This window comes from Cnephaeus nilssonii, assembly GCF_951640355.1.
Source record: "Cnephaeus nilssonii genome assembly, chromosome: 8".
NCBI classification, from domain to species: Eukaryota; Metazoa; Chordata; class Mammalia; order Chiroptera; family Vespertilionidae; genus Cnephaeus; species Cnephaeus nilssonii.
Window position 1 is genome coordinate 95565589 of NC_137079.1, and position 15873 is coordinate 95581461.

Here is a 15873-nt window from a genome sequence, read left to right on the forward strand (position 1 = left end):
TGGCTAAGAAATAATGTCAGTCCCATATACTAAGAAAATTAAAAAAGAATTAGAACAATAACCCCTATAGCCTCTACTTATTCTATACGTTAGCCTGCAATTTCACTGTATTCTGAAAATTGTTCTTCCTACATCATGGAGTTGGCTGCCCTTTCTGTAGCCTAGGAAGCTCGCAAAGGTGTGCTGTAGTAAAAATAGACATATTGTTGTTTGCTAAGAAATGAGAATGATTTTCCTTATTTTCAAATCATGAAATATTTTTTTGCTAAATCTCTACATGCTCTAAAATGTTCTTTTGCCAAATACAATATCTTCAATTCCCCCAAAGTTTAAAAACATTAGGGACTGCTCAGTGTCAGGCTCCAATAATTTTTTTCTTAACAAAACTTAAACTATGATAGAGTTTTGAAACTAATTCCTTTTATTTCTCTGAGTTGCAGACTCTAACATCTTTGCTTTAGTAAAATAACCATAATACAGTGTTCTTGAAATGTTCAATAAACAAGCATATTGTAACTAAGGTACTTTTCCCCAAATTCATAAATGTTTATCCTAAAATATAAATAGGACAATTGCAGCATTAAGGACTAAAGGCACCTCAAGCGGCAGCCCAATCTATTCTAAGAGAATTGTGCACAAGCATTTCTGAAACACAGCTGTTTAAATTTTTATTTTAGAAGTGAGTCTGGATAGATTCCAAAACCACTCTCCGCAACATGTGTAGTGTTCTTCTCCAGTATAAGTAGCCCCCATTCTTTCAGAATTTCCTCATAGTAGACCCAGCTAAGGCAACTCAAGAGTGGCCAAATAACATTTCATTTTCAGATATACAAGTTCCTTTGTCTTCTATAATTGCTGATAGGTGGTTGTTCTCTTTTTAAAACCCAGGTTTTAAAACTTTGGTTTAAAAGGTACATATTCTGTGATGTGTGGACAAGAAGATAACCCAATACTGTTTAAACATCTTACTTTAAATGTAAACATTTTAGACAGATAAAATACGAAAATACGATGAATGGACTCACTGCCCAACCAGTAAATCATGAAAAGAAGTTGTGTTCATATTGCTTTATTCTTTTTCTTCAGCTAGAAAGTTACTTTAAAAAGGCTATGATCTTTACTAATTAGCTGCGATATGACAAACGTATTTAACTGTTTAACTGCTCCTGGTGTACATATACTCAAGGTAGGTATTCTTACTCAACCTGAAGTCAACACAGAGATTGTTGGCCTTCTCCAGAATTTTAAATGCTTGATTTTACATATTGATTCATCAAATTGAAATGGATTTGCCTTTTTCCTGTATTAAAATGCCTGAGTCTTCCCATGTTGTGTTAAATTTTTTAAATATATTTTATTGATTTTTTACAGAGAGGAAGGGAGAGGGATAGAGAGTTAGAAACATCCATGAGAGAGAAACATCGACCAGCTGCCTCCTGCACACCTTCTACTGGGGATGTGCCCGCAACCAAGATACATGCCCTTGACCGGAATCGAACCTGGGACCCTTGAGTCCGCAGGCCGACGCTCTACCTACTGAGCCAAACTGGTTAGGGCCCATGTTGTGTTAATTTTTGAATTAGTCATAGGGGATTGGGTTATGAGTGAGTTCAGAGATTGAAATAGGTTAAAAAGGAGAATCAGCCCAGCCAGCGTGGCTCAGTGATTGAGCGGTGACTGATGAATCAGGAGGTAACTGTTCAATTTCCAGTCTAGGTGGAGGTCGAGGCACAATCCTGGGTTGCGGGCTCGATCCCCAGTGTGGGGCGTGCAAGAGCCAGACAATTGGTTATTCTCATCATTGATGTTTCTATTTCTCTTTCTCTCCCCCTCTCCCTTCCTCTCTGAAATCAATAAAACAACAACAACAAAGGAGAATCAAGTGAATGTTAATAGAATTCCTCACTTATGTATCAGAATACCTCACTAGATTCATATATTAGAACTAGTAAATTAAAGTAATACTTTAAGCACAATATGTGACTACTACATCTCTCAATTCTTTTTCCACCCAGTTATCTTGGTAGGAAAAACACTTTACATTGCATTTTCAAGTGAATAAAAAGCCTTCCTATGTCCTTAACTTCACATTCAAGAACCTGCCTGAACTCAGAGTCAAAAGACACTCCCATCGGGCCCTGGCGGGGTAGCTCAGTTAAAGTGTCCTCCCAATATGCCCAAGTTGCAGGTTTGATACCCAGTCAGGGCACCTACAAGAATCAACCAATAAATGCATAAATGAGTGGAACAACAAATCAATGTATGTTTGTTTTCTCTCTCCCCCCTCCCTTCCTCTCTCTAAAATCAATATATTTTTTAAAAATTTAAAAATTGAGAACTTCAAAGAACTTTAAAAAATGACACTCTCGATCAAAGAAACAAATAACTGCCATGATGCCCCAGAAAATATTAACACAACATCCCAAAATTAGCACTAACTATGGGGGGAAAAAATCTAACGTGGCCTCAATAATAAAGTAAATGTCATAGGACATTTTCATGGGCTAAAAAGTAAAGAACTTACAGAGCTCATGATAACGCACCATGCATTAATGTTAAGGCAATATTTTAAAAATGAAATGGCATCTCTATTTTGTATTATTTCAGAACAACTTGATAAATATTATGCAAAGAAAATTTCTTTTTAATTACCCACATCTCTGTGAATAATAATGTTAAAAACAGTTTTCTACAGTAGGATTCAATTCTCACCTCCTCTAGTTACATATCTTTAAACCAGATAATAAACAGTACTTGAAATAAAATAATTTTTAATTACATTGAAAGTAGCATTGGCAAAAATGCCTAAGGTGAACCTGCACAACAGAAAACATATTGAGTAAATCCCAAACTAATGCAATATAATCCTCCCTTTTGCATAAAGTGATCATGAAAAAAAAAGACATTAAAATAAATTTGTCTGTTTGCATAAGAAAACTGTTTCCTGTTTACATAAAGAAATCATCTTCTAGTAAAGAAAAATTGTCACTGGAGTCAAAACCACAACTTCATAAATATTTTGAGTTAAATTGTTTCAATTAAAGAAATACCGAACAATGCTTATGGTTTTGTTTGAAAATTGAGTCCTTTTACGAAATGCAAAAAAAAAGGTGGCATGGATTTCTTACAATGGAAAATGCAGGTTTGATGCATAGTTTTCTACCATCAAAACAGACCACTGAAGAGTAGTCGCTCAGTTTCTATTCAATGAAATGGCATCAGAAGGCTGTGAAAGCTGACCTCTCTCTCTTACTAGACTACGCTCTACCCATCCTCGCAGTACTAATAGGCTTACATCTGCGAAACTTTATTCCCCCCCACAATTTATGAACCACTTACAAATCGTGTGAATGTTCTCTTTCCACCTCCGCAGCTACAACTGGGCAGCCGGGGCCTGCACACAGCGTCCTCCGGAGAAGTGCGCCCTGGGCGCGGGCTGGAGGTGCCCCGGGCAGGGGCCGAGCGCTCGGTTACAGGCCGGAGCGCAGCCGCACGCAGACTGAGTTCTGTCCTGACACACGTCGGCCTGAGAAGCGGACGTATACTTACACGATCCCCGGAGAGAAAGATTACGCCCCGTCGTTCCGGACGCCAGCACAAACCGGGCTGCGTGCACAGCCTCCAGCCGCTCCAGCCACTGCGTCCGAAGCTCCGGCGTCGGGGAGCCTCCTTCCCCCGCCGTCCCAGGTGGTCCCTCCTTCCCGGGGCTGCCCTCGCCCAGCTCCGTCCCCCGACCCCCCTACTCTGCACACGAGCCACCGTAGCTGCCCCTTTCCGCCGTCGGGCTGCTGCCCCCTCTCGGGGCCGCCATCTCGCCGGGGTCCGCCAGGGCGAGGGCTGTGCACGGCGGCGCGGCGCTGCCCAGCCCCGGAAAGCGGGACACCTACCTTCCCGGTCACCTGGGACACCGCCCGCCGCGTCCGCGGCTGCCCTCGGGCCCCGGCTGGGCTGGCGGGGAGGCACCGGAGCGCGCTGGGACCGGCCCGTCGTGGGTACGAGGTTCGGAGCTGGACGGGGGTCCGCTCCCCGCACGCACGCGGACCGCGTCCAGGGACCGCCCGGTCGGCGGCTGGTAGCCCGGCAACGGCCGCCGCCTCCGGGCCCCGCCCACCTCGGGGCCCGCCCACCGCGCCTCCCGCACCCGGCACGTGGCACCGCCCCTGGCTCTCCCCGGCGCCCCCTCGCAGCCTCCCTTCCAGCCTAGCGCGCCCGCGCCGGCGGCCCGCAGTTCTGGGCTGGGAGCGCTGGCGAAGGCGACCTGGGGCGGGGATGGAGCGGGGATGGAGCGGGGTAGGGACGGGGAGAGACACCAAGTCCCCCGAGAGCTGCACTGTGTTAGACGAACTGCCTTGGCGAAGGGAAGGAACCTTCCTTTCTACCCTGCACGTGTTTTCCCAGGACCTTTGCGCTTTCCCTTGCGGGTCACCTTCTACCCAAGCCCGCTTCAGCCTAAGGAGCAGAGGCCCCTGGAAAACGGTGTGGCACATGTGCTCTGGTCTATCAAGATCACGATGGCCTAGCTCACCAACAGCCGCCTCATTCATTCATGGATGGATTTTTCCAGCAGATGTTCACCCAACACCCTTTCAGGGTGTTTGCGCTAGTTAACTGTGTCCACGCCAAGACCAGCTCAGTCCAACTCTCAGGATCACTGAATAAACTCAGAGTCACTGGTGATGTAGAGACTGGCCTCCATGCTTTCATTAGTGCTTTGGATAAGGTTTTGACACTTCTGAACTTCAATTTGATAACATATGAAGCAGAGAGGGTACCCACTTTGCAGATTTGTTGGAAGGAGTGAAAGAATTATGTATGTAATAAAAGTACTTTTGCAGCAGTAGAAAGCTATGGACATATAAGTAATTATTGTTTTATCTCTTCAGTGAGTGAATAAATAGACCAATACTTTCAAACCCAAGATACTGGGGATGACTTATGTGTTGGTTTTGTTTTTCCCACACGACTGCAAGTCTTTCTGGATGAAACCAAATCTATGTTTTATATACCCCAAGGCCCATACAGGCCTCTCAATAAATATTTGTTGAATGAATGAATGTTATTAGACTTAATTACTGATAACCACAACTCCTGATCCATACTGAGAACACTGTAGTGCTGTACCAGTTACTTGTGAAAAATACATTAAAATATTATCATCCCAAGTATTACACATCAAAATTGTCTACTTCAAATCTTAACATGGTCAGAATAGAAATCAAATAATGACTTATTTGTCAATGATTTACAAATGATATACACTAGCTTATTTGAACCTCAAAGCAAGTACACATTTCCCTGCCCTGGTAGCTGTTACCTAGTACTACTAAAGATTCAGTGTCCTGCATTAACATGCTCCTTATTATATTGAAGTTATCTGTTTGTCTGGTTTCCTCTCTCCAACTAGACTTCAATCTCCTGAGGACAAATCTTTTCTTAATATCTCATAGCCTAGCTAGCACGTAGGATACTCAGTAATTTGTTAGGCTGAATTACCACATTTCCCTTCATTCACCCCTTCTTTCTCTTTTTCTCTTGGTCTCACCACTTCCACCAAGGTACAGGCCCTCCCCACCTTTCACTTCAATATTGCCCCTACAGGGTTTGAATATTGTTAGACCTTTCTCCTTGCTGTTTTGTCCAGTGGACTTATTTCAACCTCCCTGCCATTACTGTCACTATCCAGTAAAATTATTAACATTCCTTATTGTAAAGAATGGCTTCTATATTCCTTGAATCAGGATTCAGAGGTTTCCAGGTTTGGACTCCACCCATATTTTCAGCCTTACCTTTCTTCTCTTCTCTAGACTTTATATTCTTTACTAGAGGCCTGATGCACAAAATTTGTGCAAGGGGCTTGGCCCTCACAACCCCAGCTTCGTCTGGAAGGTCGTTCAGCTGTTTGGTCTAATTAGCATATTACGCTTTTATTATTACAGATACTAGAGGCCCGGTGCATGAAATTCATGCACTTGGGGGTAGGGGGTCCATCAGCCCCACCTGCACCCTCTCTCAGTCCGGGACCCCTCAGGGGATGTCCGCCTGCTGGCTTAGGCCCATTCCCCGGAACAGGCCTAAGCCAACAGTTGGAAATCCCTCTCACAGTCTGGAACCCCTCGCTCCTTACTGCCCGCCTGCTCGCTGCTCCTTACCACTGCTGAGAAACTTAAACTCCTTCCTCTGCGGTCACACAACTGACACATGCCAGGCAGTCACTCAGAAATATCTTGGCATTGGCCAACTTATGGAATTCTCCCTTCTCTCCATTCTCCTGAGTCAGACTCTGGACATTGACTGTGGCATTCTCTTGGTCATTGTTTTTGTTTTGTTTTTTCCAAAATATTACAAAGTTTCTATGAATATAACATACAAAGATGCAGCCTCCTTTGTAGGAACAGGGAAGGACGGGGTGGTTAAGTAAGGCACACGGAGCTGCAGCAAGCACCAGCTGCGGTGAGGGCCAAGGGGGAGAGGAGGTTGGCACTGGGGCCGAAGCCCTAGAGCCGTTGCTGGGGAAGTAGGGATCCCCTCTGAGTGCCACGTTCTGAGGCTGAACTGATTGGTCAAGCTGAGGCAGAGGTGGGTGGCCATATCAGCCATCTCTGGTGCTGTTTACCCTTTCCCACCCCAGCTCTGTTGTAAAACCCCAGAGCCCTGGATTCCAAAGGCCCCATCCAGAGCAGAGGCCCTGGAAGGGGGTGAGAGGAAGTGAGTAGGGCACGTTTGAAAGCCGATATGCCTGTGTGCTGAGGGCTGGCGGAGACAGAGGTGAGAGGTAAGGGGAAGGGCTCTCATACACACCCTTCTGTGGGGGCCACGGGTGAAGGAGACCAGGTGAGTAGAGTAGGGATGGGGCACCATGGTCCCAGCCTCTTAGGCACCCCTGTCTGTCCTCTGCAGTGCACATGGAGGAAAGGGCTGCCTCTGAGGAGGGGCCAGGCCAGGCCAGGTGACCATCTTGAGTTCTGGCTGAGGTGATGGTCCTCACCCTGAGATGCTGTCTAACTGGTGATGGCAGAGGGTGCAGTGCCTCCTCGCTTCTCGAAGAACATGTAGTCGATGAGGAACGTGGCTCCCAGCAGTACACCCTTCACTCTCACGTCCAGATCCAGTGGGAACTGCAAGCCAAAGTCATCTGCATCCGGGAGGGCTTCTTGGAGCAGCCTCCCCCGCCCCCACCCCTCCCCACTGCTTGCTGATGCGGCCCACACTGCGGGACTCATCCGGAGTCTTCACCTCAAAGTTGGTGTCTGCCACAGCCACAGGTCCGGCAGGGCCCCACCACTCGCAGGATCCTATGGCGATCGGCATCTTGAATGGAGAACTTGGGGAGGGAGGGATGCCAGGTCTGCAGCACATGGCCAATGGTGGTGCCTGGTGGCGACTGTACTTCTATCTCTCGATCCCCGGAGTCCACCAGATGGACGCAAAGGGGCCGGCCATACCGCAGCACAGACGTGCACAGCAGTTGCTCTCTTCAGCCGCCTGACCCAGGGCTGTCCAGCCCCTGAGCGCAGTTCATACCGGTTACATGTCTCCCAGCCTAGGAGCGTTTCCACTCACGCAGCCCTCTGGTGAATCAGGATCTGATCAATCAGCACCAAGAATTCGAGGCCAGAAGGCACCCTGGGCAGTGGCAAGAGGGAGACAGCAGGCCCAGGGCACTGGGGCTGGGTGAGGGGAAGAGAGCGAAGCCGGGCACAGGGGCAGGCACGTAAAGTCACAACTTAAAAGTCACAACTCTCACCAGTCTCCAAGGTTTGTGGCCTTTTTATTAGAATGATAGTACTTGCCGCATTCTCTCATATGTGACTGAGATTTCTTTCTCAAGGAATTAATAGGAGTTCTACTTTCAGAGAAGGGCTATATCTTGTTCAAACTTGTATCTCTGATAGTATCAAACATTCTCATAAATATTCAACAAATGTTACTCTGCCAGCTCGGGAACCACCTCTTAGACTTTAGCCAAATGTCCTTTCTTCTATGGCCACCTTTTGTCCTTAGAGCCAATGACACATGATGTAGTTCTTGCATCATTTCCTGGGTATGTGATTGATCTTCCCAGTAAGCTTGTTAGCTCACTGTGGAGAGAGACCCTATTGCAGGGCACTGGCACTGATCCGGGCCCAGGATGCTGCACCTGCTCCAGGTACCCAGCGGTCACAGGGTAGGGAGGAGCGGGTGAAGAGGTGTAGCCTGTGGGGGGCAAGTATCCTGCCATAGGAAAGGGATGAGGTTCGCGGGTTGTCGCTGTACCAAAGCTTAGTTCTAGAAGTGGAGGCAAGCTCGGGGACAGCCTGACAGACACAGAGACAGACACAAAGACGAAAAGGCAAACGTGGAGAGGTGGCTGCGCCAGGCACCCGCCCAGGGTCTCTCAAGTGGCACCTCTGACTCAGGGAGAAACCGAAAGTGTCAGCGGTGGGGCAGAGTACCTGGGACCCTGGATTCCCTCTGGGGTTTGCAGAACCGCCCCCTCCCTTTGTTCTGCCATTCTCCTCGGAGGCAGCTGTTGGCAGATGGCAGGACAGATGGATCCGCAATCAGACTGACGGCCCCACCTCCAGGGCGGTTTCCTGACCCCTCTGTGTCTCCTGCTCACCTGAAGCCCCTAAAATAGTCGGGGTGCCCAGCGCTCAGAGGCTCCCGAGAGCTCGTGGAGGCAGGCCCTTGGTCATCGGTTTTTGTTTTTTTACTACATTTCTTCTGTGTGCAGTGATCACACTTCATCTGGAGCAGGGCGGGCTGAGTGACCTGGAGGAAGCATGGGGAGAGCAGTCACTGCAGGTCACCCCGGCACTGCTGGCACTATCCTTTCTTCCTTGTGGAGCGTCGAGGGAGGGGAAGCGGCCTCAGTGCCTGAGGCCGAGTTCCAGGAGGCCGGCAGCGCTGTTGGGATCTTGCCGGTAGCACTGGTCCATTGGTGCCTGGCCTGTCCTCTGGAGATTGAACCTACAGGACTACTAAGGGAGCCAGTCCCCAGATCTGCCCGCCTCCACCACCGATTGATTGGCGTCTGAGGGCCTGGAAGAGGGACCAAGAGGTCTGCCTTCCAGCAATTCGCCAGTCACCACTGCCACCGATTGGTCAGCTCCTGTCCCTCAGTTCCCTAGCCTGGTGTTCGGTCGTCCCTCCCGGTCATGACAGCACCTGGGTTTTTATATATATTAGGATTCTGACCAAACTGGTCTGCGTGCCTTGACTCAAAGTACCTTGAACTTGCCCTTCTCTTTCCTCTCTAAGCTTCCTCTTCATATCCACCTATTTCCCTCACCTCTCTGAAGCCTTACTTATCTGACTCTCACGACCAACTTAAAAGTCGCAACTCTGACCAGTCTCCAAGGTTTGTGGCCTTCTTATTAGAAGGGTAGTACTTGCCGCATTCTCTCATATGTGACTGAGATTTCTTCCTCAAGGAATTAATAGGAGTTCTACTTTCAGAGAAGGGCTATATCTTGTTCAAACTTGTATCTCTGATAGTATCAAACATTCTCATAAATATTCAACAAATGTTACTCTGCCAGCTCAGGAACCACCTCTTAGACTTTAGCCAAATGTCCTTTCTTCTATGGCCACCTTTTGTCCTTAGAGCCAGTGACACAGGATGTAGTTCTTGCATCATTTCCTGGGTATGTGATTGATCTTCCCAGTAAGCTTGTTAGCTCACTGTGGAGAGAGACCCTATTGCGAACACACACAGGCTTTGGCATCAGATAATCTAGCCTTAGATCTTAATTTGCCATTCACTAGTTGCATACCCTTGGAAAAGTTACTTAACCTCCCTAAATTTCCATTTCTTCAACTGTAAAATGAGTGGTTTCATTGGTGGTTATTAAATAAGATAAGGTATTGAGATCACTTAACCTAATGCCTGTCACATAGTAAGTGCTCACTCGATGCCAGTCAATATTAGCAGCAGCATACCTTTTGTAGGGCAGACAGTGCCTAGCATCAGTATATAAATGGTAATAAAAATGATATTTCACAGTAGGGACAAAGATCATTGAACCTCTGTGCTCTAGCTATTAAATAAATCTTATTCTCTAAAGAAAAGCATGTTAAGTTAATATATACTCCCCACTTTACCTCACTTTGAAAGTATATATGATCTGGAGACAGTATCTGAAGGAGAATCCAGGCCCACAATTAAGCACCAGCAGTGGTACAAAAAGAACTGTATGATCCCTGGGCTCATTCAGAATGAAACTGATGGTTAGAATTGGGGCTGCAAGCATTTTTCTCCCTTTAAAACACTGACTATTAATAATGGGTTGAAATTTTTACTGTAAAAACCAAATTGTTACATGGATCTTGGTAGAGGTGCTGTTGCTTTAGGGTTGGTATTTCTGAAGTTAGTTTTACCAATATCTAAGCTAAGGCATTATGTTTATCCTATATAATAAAAGCCTAATATGCTAAGTATCTGGTTGTCCAGTCATCCGTTCAACCAATTAAAGCATAATATGCTAATGATATGCTAAGGTCCCTCAACCGATTGCTATGACGTGCACTGACCACCAGGGGGCAGATGCTCCTACTGGTAGGTTAGCTTGCTGCTGGGGTCCAGCCGATCTGGACTATTGAGATGGGCCGGATATGCCCTGGAGCCTTCCTGCAGTCTCCCTCGGCTGGCCAACCTCCTACGTCCCTCCCTGGCCCCAATCGTACACTGATGGGGTCCCTCGGCCTGGCCTGAGCCCTCTCGAAATCCGGGACTCCCCGTGGGATGTTGGAGAGCTGGTTTCAATCGATCCCGCAGGCCAGGCCAAGGGACCCCACTGGTGCACGAATTCGTGCACCGAGCCTCTAGTTTAGAATATTTTCCCCACAAAAGTTGAACTAATGAAGAAGAAAAATTCTTTTTTAAAAAAAATATATTTTATTGATTTTTTACAGAGACAAGGGAGAGGGATAGAGAATTAGAAACGTCGATGAGAGAGAAACATCGATCAGCTGCCTCCTGCACACCTTCTGCTGGGGATGTGCCCGCAACCAAGGTACATGCCCTTGAACAGAATCGAACCTGGGACCCTTGAGTCCGCAGGCCGACACTCTAGCCACTGAGCCAAACCAGTTAGGGCTAGAAAACTTCTTGAAAAATAGTTTCAGTGATAAGCTAGCTCACTGGAAGAAAAGTTAATGGAAAACTATTTGACTTCCTAGTAAATCCTAGTGTAAATTATTATTCCTGGGGAAAATGGAATAGAATGAAAGCCACATAAAAATTCTGATTTTTGGCCTAACTGGTTTGGCTCAGTGGATAGAGTGTCGGCCTGCGGACTCAAGGGTCCCAGGTTCAATTCCAATCAAGGGCATGTACCTTGGTTGTGGGCACATACCCAGTAGGGAATGTGCAGGAGGCAGCTGATAGATGTTTCTCTCTCATCGATGTTTCTAACTCCCTTTCCTCTTCCTTCCTCTCTGTAAAAAATCAATAAAATATATATTTTTAAAATTCTGAATTTTGTCTCTTAGGTCACAGTGACTGTACCTAGTAGGTACTCGACAATTTGTTGAATGAATTAATGAATGGGGTAGGAATCTCAAAGTATAATAAAATTTGCCAAATATAGTTAAAGGCCCTGGTAATCAGGACACCTACCTTCCCTGTCACCTGAGAGGCTCCACCCGCCACGCTCCACAGTGTGTCCTGCAGGCCCCGGCTGGAGTGGAGGCACAGCGGTGCACTGGCACAGTTAGTTAGAACTTTGTCCCAATATGCCAAAAATTTGGTTCACTCAGTGGTCAGGGCATATATAAGAATCAACCAATGAATGCATAAATAAGTGGAACAACAAATTGATATTTCTCTCTGCCCCCCACTCTCTTTCTCTAAACTCAATCAATAAATTTTTAAAAATCAAATATAGTTAAGAAAATAAGGGAAAAAATTAACCAAGACCCAGGATTTAAATAATTCCCAATACCCCTTGCTGCCAATTATAGACTATCAGTGCAGGGTTGGGGGCAAATGTTGAGTGACTTGCTCAAGATCATACACCAAGTTAATAATAAAGCTAAAATAACAATCCAGGCTCCCTGAATGCTAATATAATCTTCACTATACTGCTAGTGCATAAAACAATAAACATGAAAAGGCCAAGGAGGCTATTTATTTAGTTTTTCTAATGTTAAACTCATGACATTTATAGAACAAAGTTGTTGTAAGTTGTAGCAATTGCACTGATCTTTGTGAGTTTATGACACCTCTGCTGGCCAGACTCTTTTCATATGTTTAATGAGAGAAAAAATGGGCCACTGACTGTCCTCTCTCCTTCAGATAAATATGGTTAACTCCTCTGCATATGGCTGAATTAAAAACCAGGCTCACTGGGCAGCAGCCTGTGAGGCTAGGTCACGGGGCTACCAAAGTATTAGAGACATTTAACAAGATGAAGAAAGCTGTACTTATCATAACTCATCTCAGAGAGAGGGTAGTTTATGTTGGAAGTAATGTTTGATAATTTGCTCAACACCCACACCTCACCCTTCTCACCAAAGAGCAAAGTTAAATCACAGTGAATGGTGTTAAAGTACTTCTCAATCTAAGGATGTGAAATTTGGTAACTTCTGAGTGGTGATTTCAGCAAGTGGGTAGATTTGGAGTCAAAGCTGAATGGCTTTTGACAGTAGAAGATAAATTAAGCATAGCCACAAGGGAGTCTCTTTTTGCTCTCCTTTCATTGCCCATTCTTCTAAATTGGGCTGACAAATTTTTAAAGAATTACTCTTTAAAGGGGCATCAAATTATTAATTTTTCCAGGGTGCCTTGGACTGGCCCGTCAATCAAAGGGGCGTCTGACCAAACCAAATGTGGATGTTTGAGTTTGGTCCAGTTCGGAAAGAGAGAAGGAATAGATTATATCTTGAGGTTATTTATAGCTGAAAATCCTATGCCAACTGATATACAACTCTAGCAAAAGCTTCTAATAGCTCTCATAAAATATATCAAAAGAAAGAAAAAAACACAGAACCCATTTTTAGCCAAAATTTTGGCTACAATGTTTGCTAACAGTTAAATTCAGCTCTATTTAATTCTTATAACAGAAAGAATTAACTGCTTAGCCCTAGAACAAAAGAACCCAGATATACTCTAGTGCTACCATTTAATGAGCCCTGTGATCTTGCACATGTTATTTGACCCCTCTGAGATTCACTTTCCTCATTTGTCTAATGGGCATGACAAACCTAATTGTACATTTAAATGAGATAGTGTTTTAAAAAATACTGTTGGAGTTCCTGGCACACAAGTAATCAATAAATATTACTGAATTAATTAATAACTGATGAATTAATTAATATTAATGAACATTACTAAGTAATCATCTATAAAGCTTTATATGAAACCTTTATGACAGTGATAAAACATGACTGACAGACATCTATTTGGCCTCAAGAGCAGTGTATATGTGTACAATTTACAGTCAATACATAAGTTTATTCACAAGAAATATATTCATTTTTCCCAAGAAAAAAAACACACAGAAAGTTAATGCAAAGATATTCAAGGATTCTTAATGTAATCACAAATCCATATATAACTTCATGTCTGGACCACAAAAGTAATATGGAACACATATCATGTAAAACCCATGTTGAATTTGCAAACCGAAATCTCACAGATCCCACTGGAGATCTCTCTTGTGGAGTAACAACCTTTAATTCACAATTTAACTTTTCATGGACCCTACTGACATCTTCAATTCCTTGGAAACACGAAAAGATGTGCTTATATAATGCCAAACTTGTATACACATATACACACAAATAATTCCATATTGTATTGATATATTAAATTTGGGGGGAAATTATTTTAAATGTTATAGTAAATTGTGTGTAGCAATAATTGTGTTTAGACTACTTAGAAATACAGAAGCAAAAGGAGCAGTTGGGAAATAACCAGACTAACCCAGTTGATTGGCATATCTATTATGGAAAAAATAGACTAAAAAGAGTATTGTAATAGGAAGTGGCTAGCTCTATGATTCAAACTAATACTGTTCTCTGATCAGCTACCCAGTGAATTTGTTTTAGCAGTTGTTGGAAAATGGACTATCAATGTTGAACAAGAAAGAACACTGGATTTGCAAAACTAGCATACGACCTTAGTTAAGATAGTCAAGTTACTTTTCTCTAGTCTCAGTTTCCTCATCTGTGAAATGGCTATAAATATTCCACCCTGGCCCTAGCTGGTTTGGCTCAATGCATAGAGCACTGACCTGCAGACTAAAGGGTCCTTGGTTTTATTCTGGTCAAGAGCACTTGTTGGGAACAACCAAGATGGCGGCATAGGTAAACACCTGTACTTGCTGCCTCTCACAACCACATCAAAACTACAACTAAAAGACAAAACAAATATCATCCAGAACCATGGGAAAGCTGGCTGAGTGAAAGTTCTACAACTAGAAGGAAAGAAAAAAGTGCATTGAGACTGATAGGAAGTGCAGAGGTGTGGAGGTGTGGAAGTGTGCGTGATACGAGCTGGCAACTGGGTGTGCTGTTGTTTTTCTCAATGGGGAGGGAGATACAATCACCCGATTGCTCTGAACTCCAGTTCCGGGCAAGACTCTGGGGACCGGAAAAGCAAAAAGAAAACAAGAATCCAAAAATATGAAGATAGTGTAAAAAGCCTCTGGGAAAACTTCAAGCATACCAACATCAGAATTATGGGGGTGCCAGAAGAAGAGAGAGAGCAAGATATTGAAAACCTATTTGAAGAAATAATGACAGAAAACTTCCCCTACCTGGTGAAAGAAATAGACTTACAAGTCCAGGAAGTGCAGAGAACCCCAAACAAGAGGAATCCAAAGAGGACCACACCAAGACACATCATAATTAAAATGCCAAGGGCAAAAGACAAAGAGAGAATCTTAAAAGCAGCAAGAGAAAAACAGTTAGTTACCTACAAGGGAGTACCCATACGACTGTCAGCTGATTTCTCAACAGAAACTATGCAGGCCAGAAGGGAGTGGCAAGAAATATTCAAAGTGATGAATAGCAAGAAACTACAACCCAGATTACTCTACTCAGCAAAGCTATAATTTAGAATTGAAGGTCCGATAAAGAGCTTCATAGATAAGACAAAGCTAAAGGAGTTAATCACCACCAAACCAGTATTATATGAAATGCTGAAGGGTATTCTTTAAGAAGAGGAAGAAGAAGAAAAAGTAAAGATAAAAATTATGAACAACAAAGTGACAACAAATACATATCTATCAACAAGTGAATCTAAAAATCAAGTGAATAAAAAATCTGATGAACAGAATAAACTGGTGAATATAATAGAATCAGGGGCATAGAAAGGGAGTGGACTGACAATTCTGGGGGGAAGGGGGTGTGGGGGTGCAGGAGAGATAGACAAAAATCATACACCTATGGACGAGGACAGTGGGGAGGAGGCGATAAGGGCATGGGGTGGGGTGGGAACTGGGTGGAGGTGAGCTATTGGGGGGGGGGGACAAAAGAGGAACAACTGTAATAATCTGAACAATAAAGACTTATTTAAAAAAACACACACACACTTGTTAGGGTTTCAGGCTTGATCCCCAGTAGGGGGCCTGCAGGAGGCAGCTGATCAAGGATTCTCTCTCATCATTGATGTTTCTATCTCTCTCTCCCTTTCCTTTCTCTCTGAAATCAATAAAAGTATATTTTTAAAAATTGCACCCTGCTTATTTTACGAGGATGATCTGATCAATGCCCTCATTTCACCCATGAGAAAAATGATTAGTAAAGTGATTCTTTTAACGATACATAGCTAATCAGTGACACAATCATGACTAGAAATAAAAGTCTTTTGAAGAGTTGGACTTTCTGCAGTAACAAAGCTTTCATTGAAGCAATAGATAGGAAAGTGCTTTGAAAAATGTAACATAA

The 15873-nt window shown here is 44.3% G+C and overlaps 1 protein-coding gene and 1 pseudogene across 9 annotated transcripts in view; both read right to left on the reverse strand.

The window, feature by feature from the left end:
- Positions 1-15873, reverse strand: part of TNFRSF19 (TNF receptor superfamily member 19) — a 115340-nt gene that overhangs the window by 96812 nt on the left and 2655 nt on the right. For 2 of the 8 annotated variants that reach the window (XM_079779241.1, XM_079779234.1), the window contains exon 1: positions 3340-3786. The exons of 3 other annotated variants lie outside the window; for them this stretch is intronic. The gene's annotated coding sequence lies outside the window, so the exon portion shown is untranslated. Of the gene's footprint in view, positions 1-3339; positions 3787-3887; positions 4071-15873 lie in introns of those variants that run through there. 3 more of the 8 variants (XM_079779235.1, XM_079779236.1, XM_079779239.1) reach the window with 3 other exon arrangements.
- LOC307104366 (phospholipid scramblase 3-like) lies at positions 6972-8598 on the reverse strand (annotated as a pseudogene). The gene is made up of 2 exons: positions 8080-8598; positions 6972-7716 (listed from the first exon to the last, which is right to left on the reverse strand). The product of its transcript is annotated as a phospholipid scramblase 3-like (transcript).